The sequence below is a fragment of the Tamandua tetradactyla genome, chromosome 5 (assembly GCF_023851605.1).
Source record: "Tamandua tetradactyla isolate mTamTet1 chromosome 5, mTamTet1.pri, whole genome shotgun sequence".
Taxonomy (NCBI): Eukaryota; Metazoa; Chordata; class Mammalia; order Pilosa; family Myrmecophagidae; genus Tamandua; species Tamandua tetradactyla.
In genome coordinates this window covers 34,651,770-34,660,345 of record NC_135331.1, presented here as the reverse complement: position 1 = coordinate 34,660,345, position 8,576 = coordinate 34,651,770, and the positions used below count along the sequence as shown (strand labels likewise).

Genomic DNA, 8,576 nt, shown 5'->3' with positions numbered 1-8,576 from the left:
ATGATTTCAGTCTTCCGAAATTTATTGAGACTTACTTTGTGACCCAGCATATGGTCTATCCTTGAGAATGATCCATAAGCACTTGAAGAAAATGTGTATCTTGCTGTTTTGGGGTGTAATGTCTGTTAAGTCTACTTCATTTATTGTATTATTCACATTATCTGTTTTTTTACTGATCCTCTGTCCAGATGTTCTAGCCATTGATGAGAGTGGGGCATTGAAGTTTTCCAACTATTATGGTAGAGGTGTCTATTTCTCTCTTCAGTGTTGTCAGCATTTGCCTCATGTGTTTTGCAGCATTCTGGCTCAGTACATAAATACTTATGATATTTATGTCTTCCTGTTGAAGTGTTTCTTTTGTTAATATATACTGTCATTCTTTGTCTGTTTTAATTGTTTTACATTTGGAGTCTATTTTGTCAAATGTTGGTGAGGTTATTCCTTCTCTTTTCTGAATGTTGTTTGCATGAAATATCTTTTCCAAGCCTTTCACTTTTATCCTATTTTTGTCCTTTGGTCTAAAAGCTTCATTTTTTTTTCCTGTCAGACCCACCCCTTGTCTGCCAGGGGTGTACTTTAGCACTTATTCCAGGTTTATCTGTGCTGAGGGCCTAGTTTCAGTAGTCAGAATTTGTTAATTAATTCTATGCTTGGAGCTTGGTTGAGGTAAGTCCTTGCTGCTAGTAAAGTCTGTTTCCTTTCTTCTAGGAACCAGCCTGCCATGCCAACTGGGCAGGAGTATCAGCCTCCGCAGCTTGAGGGACTTGCAGTTCTGTGTGGGGTCTTAGCTGGTCCAGCTTGTGCAGTCAGGTGTAAGCTGAGTTCTGGTCACTGCTGCACCCCAGCAGTTGTTCTGTACTGTTCCTGGTTGTTTACTAGCTGCTCTGGAGTATGAACTAAATTCCACACCTTGCCAAGGTGCCATCTTGCCGCCTGGTTGCTATTTTGAATGGAATTTTTTTCCTTAACTGACTCCTCAGGTCATTCCTTGTATATAGAAACATTGCTGATTTCTGTACATTAATTTTATATCCTGCCACCTTACTGAATTTGTTAGCTCAAGTAACTTTGTTGTAAATTTCTCAGGATTTTTCAAGTATAGTATCAAGCCATCTGCAAATAATGAAAGTTTTATTTCTTCCTTTCCAATTTGGATGCCTTTTATTCCTTTGTCCTACCTGATTGCTCTAGCTAGAACTTCTAGTACAACATTGAATAATGGTGGTGACAGAGGGCAACCTTGACTTGTTCCCAATCTGAGGGTGAAAGTGTTCAGTCTCTCTCTATTTAGTATGATCCTAGCTATGGATTTTTCATATATGCCCTTTATCATATTGAGGAAATTACCTTTAATTCCTACCTTTTGAAGTTTTTTTTTTTTTTTTTTTTTAATATGGAACGCTTCACGAGTTTGTGTGTCATCCTTGCGCTGGGGCCGTCCTAATCTTCTCTGTATCTTTCCAATTCTAGTACATGTGCTGCCGAAGCGAGCACTTTAAAGTGTTTTTATCAGAAAAGAATGTTGAATTTTTTTAATGCTTTTTCAGCGTCAATTGAGATGATTATATGACTTTTTCCCTTTGAATTTAATGTGCCATATTACATTAACTGATTTTCTTGTGTTGAATCTCCTGGTATAAATCCCCTTTGGTAGTGGTGTATAATTCTTTCAGTGTGCAGTTGAATTTGATTTGCTGATATTTTGTTGAGAATTTTTGCGTCTATGTTCATTAGGGAGATTGGTCTGTAATTTTCCTTTCTTTTTTTTTTTAATTTTTTATACATTTATTATTCCCCTGAGGGGGGTGCACCGTTCCTGGAAGTACTGCAATACCAGGTCGATGCGTGGAGTGGACGGAGCAAGCCCCTATTCCATCTCCCAGCTCCAAAAATCCATTTAGTATGTTGTCCTTGGACAGAGGACGTATCAGATATTAAACTGATAAGAACAGATACTACACTTGATCTTAGCCAAAAGGCTGAGAAGCGATGTAATTTTCCTTTCTTGTAGCATCTTTACCCAATTTTGGTATTAAGGTGATATTAAACTTCATAGAATGAGTTAGGTAGTGTTCCTTTTTCCTCATTTTTTGGGAAAGTTTGAGCAGGGTTGATGCTCATTCTTTTTGGAATGTTTGGTAAAATTCCCCCGTGAAGCCATCTGGCCCTGGGCTTTTCTTTGTAGGAAGATTTTTGATAACTCATTGAATCTCTTTACTTGTGATTGGTTTGTTGAGATCTTCTGTTTCTTCTTGAGTCAGTATAGCTTGTTTGTGTTTTCCCAGGAATTTGTCTGTATCATCTAAACTGTCTAGTTTGTTGGCATATACTTGCTCATCATGTCCTCCTATAATTTTTTTATTTCTTCAGGGTTTGTGGTAATGACCCCTCTTCTCATTTATGATTTTGTTTATTTGCCATCTCTCTTTTTGTTCTTTTTCAGCCTTGCTAGTGGCCCATTGATTTTATTTATTTTCTCAAAGAACCAACTTTTGGTTTTATTGATTCTTTCTGTTGTTCTTTTGTTCTCCCATTCACTTAACTGTGCTTTAACCCTTGTTAGTTCTCTTCTTCTGTTTGCTTTGGGGTTAGTTGGCTGTTCTTTTTCAAGTTCCCCAGGTGAGCAGTTATGTCCTCGATTTTTGTTCACTCTTATTTTTTAATATAGGCATGCAAAAGAATAAATTTCCCTCTCAGCACAGCCTTTTTCACATCCCGTAAGTTCGAATATGTGGTATTCTCATTTTCATTTGTCTCCAGATAGCTACTGATTTCTCTGGCAATTTCTTCTTTGATCCACTCATAGTTAAAAGTGTACTATTTAATCCCCGTATATTTGTGAAAGTTCTCATTCTTTGGTGGTTATTGATCTCCAGCGTCATTCTATTGTGATCAGAAAAAGTGTTCTGAATGATTTCAGTGTTTTTAAATCTATAAAGACCCATTTGTGCCCTAGGATACGATCTATACTGGAGAATGTTCCATGAGAACAAGAGAAGAAAGTATATCCTGGTGTTTTGGGCTGTAATATATGTCTGTTGGTCTAATTCATTTATCAGATTGTTTAAGTTCTTTATTTCCTTGTTGATCCTCTGGTTATTTTATCTACAGAGGAGAGTGGTATACTGAAGCTTTTGTTATTTTTGAAATGTCTATCGCTCCCTTCAGTTTTGCCAATGACTGTTTCGTGTACTTTGGAGCTCCTTGATTTGAAACATAGATATTTATGATTCTTATTTGTTCTTGGTGAATAGACAATATATAGTGTCCTTCTTTGTCTCTTATGATGTCTTTACATCTAAAGTCTATTTTGTCTAATGTTAGTATACCTACTCCTGCTTTATTTTGTGTCTAAGATGAGTCTCTTGTACATAGCATATAGTTGGATTATATTACTTAATCCATTCTGCCAAGCTGTATCTTTTTTCTTACTTTTTAAAACTTTTTTATTGTGTAATATAACATACATATAAAGCAAAGAAAAAAAAATCAATGCTTTCAAAGCACTCCTAAATAAGTAGTTAAAGGACAGATAACAGAGTCTATCATGGACTACCATATCATCAGCTCAGATTTTTCCTTCTAGCTGCTCCAGAATATAGGAGGCTAGAAAGTATAAACATTTTTCATTCTGTATCTTCTAACTGGTAAGTTTAATCCATTAACATTCAAAATTATTAATGTAAAGGCATTTCTTGAATCCATCATTTTATTGTTTGGGTTTTATTTGTCAGGTCTACATATTGTTTTCCCTCTGTCTCTTTTTACCTTTTAAGTTACTCTTACTAGTATTCTAGTTTTCTCTGTGCTCTGCTCCTGACCTCGCTCTCCTGTCTTTTTTCTTCAGCCGACATAGCTCTCTTTTGTATTTCTTGTACAGCTGGTCTGTTACTGATATATTCTTTCAGGATTTGTTTGTCTGTGGAAATTTTAATCTCTCCCTTTTTGAAGGACGATTTGGCTAGGTGCAGAATTCTTGGCTGGAAGTCTTTCTCTTTCAGGATCTTAATATATCACGCCACTGCCTTCTTGCCTCCATGGTGCCAGTAGAGTAGTCTGCATTCAGTCTTATGTGGTTTCCCTTGTACGTAATAGATTGTTTTTCTCTTGCTGCTTTCAGGATTTTCTGCTTCTCTTCGAGATTTGACAGACTGATTGGTATGTGTCTTGGGGAAAGCCTATTTGGATTTATTCTGTTTGGAGTTTGTTGAGTTCTTTGATTTGCATATTCATGTCCTTTATAAGGGTTGGGAAGTTTTTCCCCATTATATCTTCAATTAATCTTCCTAGCCCTTTACTCTTCTCTTCTCCTTCTGGGATACCAGTCATTCTTATATTTGTGCGCTTTGCTTTGTCCATCATTTCCCTGAGACGCAATTCAATTTTTTCCATCTTTTTTGTCATTTGCTGTTTTGAGTGTTTGAAATCAGTTGTCCTGTCCTCTAGTTTGCTTATTCTTTCTTCTGTCTCTTCAAATCTGCTGTTGTGTGTCTCGAGTATATTTTTTATTTGGACTACAGCATCTTTAATCTCTGTGATATCTACTATTTTCCTATTTATTCTTTCAAATTCTTCTTTACACTCTTGTAGTGTCTTCTTGATCCCTTTGTCATTAGCCATCCCATTTATTTTATTTAGTAGAGTTATATGAACATCTTTGATTACCTGTTCCAGAGTCTATGTCTCCTCCAGTGTTTTATTTTATTCATTAGGCTGGGCTTATCTGTCTGCATCTTCATATAGTTAGTGATCTCTGTTGTCTTTGCAGCTTATAAATATCTCATTTGTGTTACTTTGGAAGTTGATTTCCTTCAGTAGTCTAAAGCTCTGTATTTGTGGGATGGGTGTGGAGCAGGATGCGGGGTATGGGAAGGCGCCAAGGTTAGAGTCCTTGGCTACCTCTGAATATGCCTCTTCGGATCCAAGGCATCTTTGCATTGCATGGCAAACAATGGTTCCCTTTACGTGCCTTCAGATGAAGAGGCTCCTCTTGTCTGCTGCCCTTAGACCCCATTAAAGGAAGATCCTGGCAGCTTATTAGCTTCTTTTAAAAATGGAGGTGCGAACAAGGCCACAACCTGTCAACCTTTGCATTCATATTCCCATTATGCCTTGAGTGAGAGGTGATTTCCAACAGGAGGTCAGCTTGGCCACTGACGCTTCACTGTAAATGGACAGGGCGAAACTAGACAAACAGGGTCTTTAGAAATTACATGAGGATCTGTCTTCCCCCGTGCTTAGCCCCTTGCCCACAGGCCTTGAGATGCTGTAGATTGCTCTCCGTAGCCCTCTCCCCTACCCAAGTGGGGAGCCCCTTGTGACCAACTGTCTGACATGGAAGGGGAGTCAATATATCACACCAAGGACAACACCTGAGTAGTGACAGGCAGGTGAAATTTTACCCAGGGATACCCCACCCAACCTATTTCCTTGTTTCTACTCACCTCCCACATCAGATCTCTAATATAGTCCTCCTCAAAACAGCCAAGAATTTGATGTCTTTGTCTCTGGTTCTTAATTTTCTGTGGCAATCAAGGCCATGTGCCACTTAGAAAGAAATTATAGAACAAGAGTTTAGCTTAATTTTCATTAGCCCATAAATTGATTTAAGCCAATGATTTTACCAGTGAGCTCTGTTTAGGCACAGAGACCCAAAGAATCTGCTCACAGTAGCATGTGGAACAGAGGCAGAACTGGGATGCCCAGGCCTTCCCCAGTGCCCATCTGCCATGTTACTCTCTCAGTCATAAATTCAGCCAAACTTGCCTGGAAGATTCTTGGACCAGTCAGTGCTGTACAGAGCTCAGGAGGTCAAATGCATGAAGGGGTGTTTTGTGACATAGCTCTCATCTTTGTTAAAGAGAGATACCACAAGAAGGTATTATAGCTGTGTATAGGGTTCACTGATGTCCACAAATAACAGTCCGTTCAAGTGAGCAGCAGACCAATTCCAGGGTACCAGAAACCTGGAGTACATTTCTGAAATCTGAGCATGTTAGCCCATTTGTAGGAGACCAAAATTTTTAATGGTTTCAAGCCACATAATTCTTACTAATGTACATATTTTCAAGATGCTCAGTAATAGAATCATGGTATAATATAGCTGGCAGGATATTATGTATACATAAATATTAAGGAATCAATAAACATTTAAAGCAGTACATTCTTTTTGGAGGTGATTTCTAAATATATCCTTTGAAATGGTGTGTGAACAAAAGTTAGTGATGATCCTTTGGATCATGCAATATAAACAAGTTACTTTGGAGGATTTTGGTGTATATGCCTAATAGTAGAAAATCCATTTGGTGGTAAAATTGTAGGTTCAGTTAAAATGACTCCAAACCCCTGTGACCAGGCACCAAAAGCAAAGGAAAATAAATTGGCATCACTAAAACCTAATTCCTAAAAACTAAATAAAAAGAAAATAACTCTGAAATCAAATCCCTCAAATAGAAATGATAAAAGCAAGTGAAAATGCAGCACTAGAATATAATAGGAAACTAAAATTTCGTAATTGTAAGAATAAAATACTCATAAACTTAAGTTCAGAAACAAAATATATTTTGACTACAAAAGTTTCATGCACTAAGATTACTTTCCAGAAACCTGCAACCTCCAGGAGGGTTCCCAGGCTAGATAAGTCCTAAAACCCAGAGGGGCCAGCCTTTCCAAGAACATCAACTAGTTCCATCCCACCATCCCATATTACTAACATCCATTTCCAATATGAAAAAGTTAGAATGGGCATAGCCCAAATACACCGGAAGATTGCGAGAAGGATCAAAGGAGAAGAAGAAGCTATAACAGAGAAGATAGGGTTTAACTAGTGAGTATGACTGCTGAATCATTATATTGATATTTCTTTCAGTCTCCAGTGTCTTGAGGCAGCTAGAGGGAAAAATCTAAAATTATGGGACTGTAACCAGACCAAACTCTGAAACCTGTTCTATAACTAGTTGTTATAGTGTACTTTGAAATGTAATGCCTTTTTTATATATGTTATATTGCACAGTAAAAAATGTTTAAAAAATGAATTTTTTTTGACAAGCCGAAACAACATACAAACATGAACATTTGTAACATACAAACATTCCATATATGGTGTACAATCAACAGCTTGCAATATCATCACATAGTAGTATATTCATCACCATGATCATTAAAAAAATGAATTTTGAGACAAGTAACTGGAAATACCTTTTAAAGTTAATTGATTCTGAAAATATGTACACATTTAAAGGTATTGACTAGATTTTGACAAGATGGTGGTATTTGTTCCCTTCCAAGACAAGCCTTTAAACAAGGGTCAAGAGTCAAGAGTCAAAGAAGTAACAAAATAAAGAAGGACAGCCGGAATGGAGGTAATGAGAGTGAAGACCATACTTAAGAGTGGATGAAATACAGAAGCAAGGAATACCAAGAGGCAAGCCGCCACAGATTTTAGCATCGCCCAGAAATAACAGGAGAGAGGAATAGCTCTGTGAGTCTGGGAAGGCTATTCTAAATCATTCTACACTTGATCTTAGCCAAAAGGCCAAGAAAGAATCTGAATCGTACTAATGTCTACAATATAAAGAAAAAAATCATATAAAATGACCAATAGGAAAAATATTTATGCCAATTCCCATACAAAAGTAATATAGGGAACAAAGAATAAGTATTGTGTAACATCTACAAATAAAGAAAAGCTCATAACCTTGCTTTATTTTATATATTGTAATGAACTTTTTCAAAAATAGGTAAAAGGCATTAAGAAAATAACACCAGATATGAAAAGCTGTCATAAACCAGATAAGAAAACTTTAAAAATTTTGGAACTGAGCTCAGGAAAGAATAAGAAAAAGAAAAGGAAAAATAACTTCATAAATGAAATGTAAACTAGAAAGAACAAAGCGACAAGATAATGCCGTCAACAGAAATGAACAAGGGGACAATATTAAAGATATTTTAAACATATACTGTGGGTGGTGAGACAGTGGTCCAATGGCAGAATTCTTGCCTGTGATTCAGGAGACCTAGGTTCAATCTCCATACAAAAAAAAAATTCAAATGAAACGTATATTGTAAAAGATTAGGAAGAAATGCCAACAGTTGAAAATAGGCATGAACATCCAATATATGACTCACTGGAGTGCCTAAAAAAGAAACCGAAAACAGAGATATGAAAAAACTATTACAAAATATAATTCAATTTTTTTTTGCAAATAAAAAATGTTTTAAGTTGCATATTTGAAGTGCACTTTGATCCTTGACTCAGAATGACTAGTGGCATGGCATGTTCCTATAAAATTAAGTGGGCTAATGGAAGTAACAGTAGAATCTCATCAGTGTTTTTGAGAATAGTGCTTCGCACCAGAAGAAAGTGGTGTAAAATATTTAGGTAAATAAACTGCATCATGAGTTTTATACCCAATAAAACTGACTTGTAAGTAAAACAGGTATTGAAATTCAGGTTATCCTCTTAGGCCTTGTTTAACATTGTTCTCAATGTCTCTTCCAGATGAGTGAACAGTTGTTAGTAAACAAAATGTCTGGAAAGGTATTGGCTTAAGAACAGATGGTAAGGACTGCATTTG

The 8,576-nt window shown here is 36.6% G+C and overlaps 2 non-coding genes and 1 pseudogene across 2 annotated transcripts; all 3 read right to left on the bottom strand.

The window, feature by feature from the left end:
• Positions 1–1,387: 1,387 nt before the first annotated feature.
• Positions 1,388–1,494, bottom strand: LOC143685339 (U6 spliceosomal RNA). The gene has a single exon (XR_013176585.1). It is a non-coding gene; the product is annotated as a U6 spliceosomal RNA (small nuclear RNA).
• A 306-nt stretch (positions 1,495–1,800) lies between these two features.
• LOC143685460 (U2 spliceosomal RNA) lies at positions 1,801–1,991 on the bottom strand. Its single transcript, XR_013176684.1, has one exon. It is a non-coding gene; the product is annotated as a U2 spliceosomal RNA (small nuclear RNA).
• A 5,378-nt stretch (positions 1,992–7,369) lies between these two features.
• On the bottom strand, positions 7,370–7,546 carry LOC143685487 (U2 spliceosomal RNA; annotated as a pseudogene).
• Between the last annotated feature and the right edge of the window lie 1,030 nt (positions 7,547–8,576).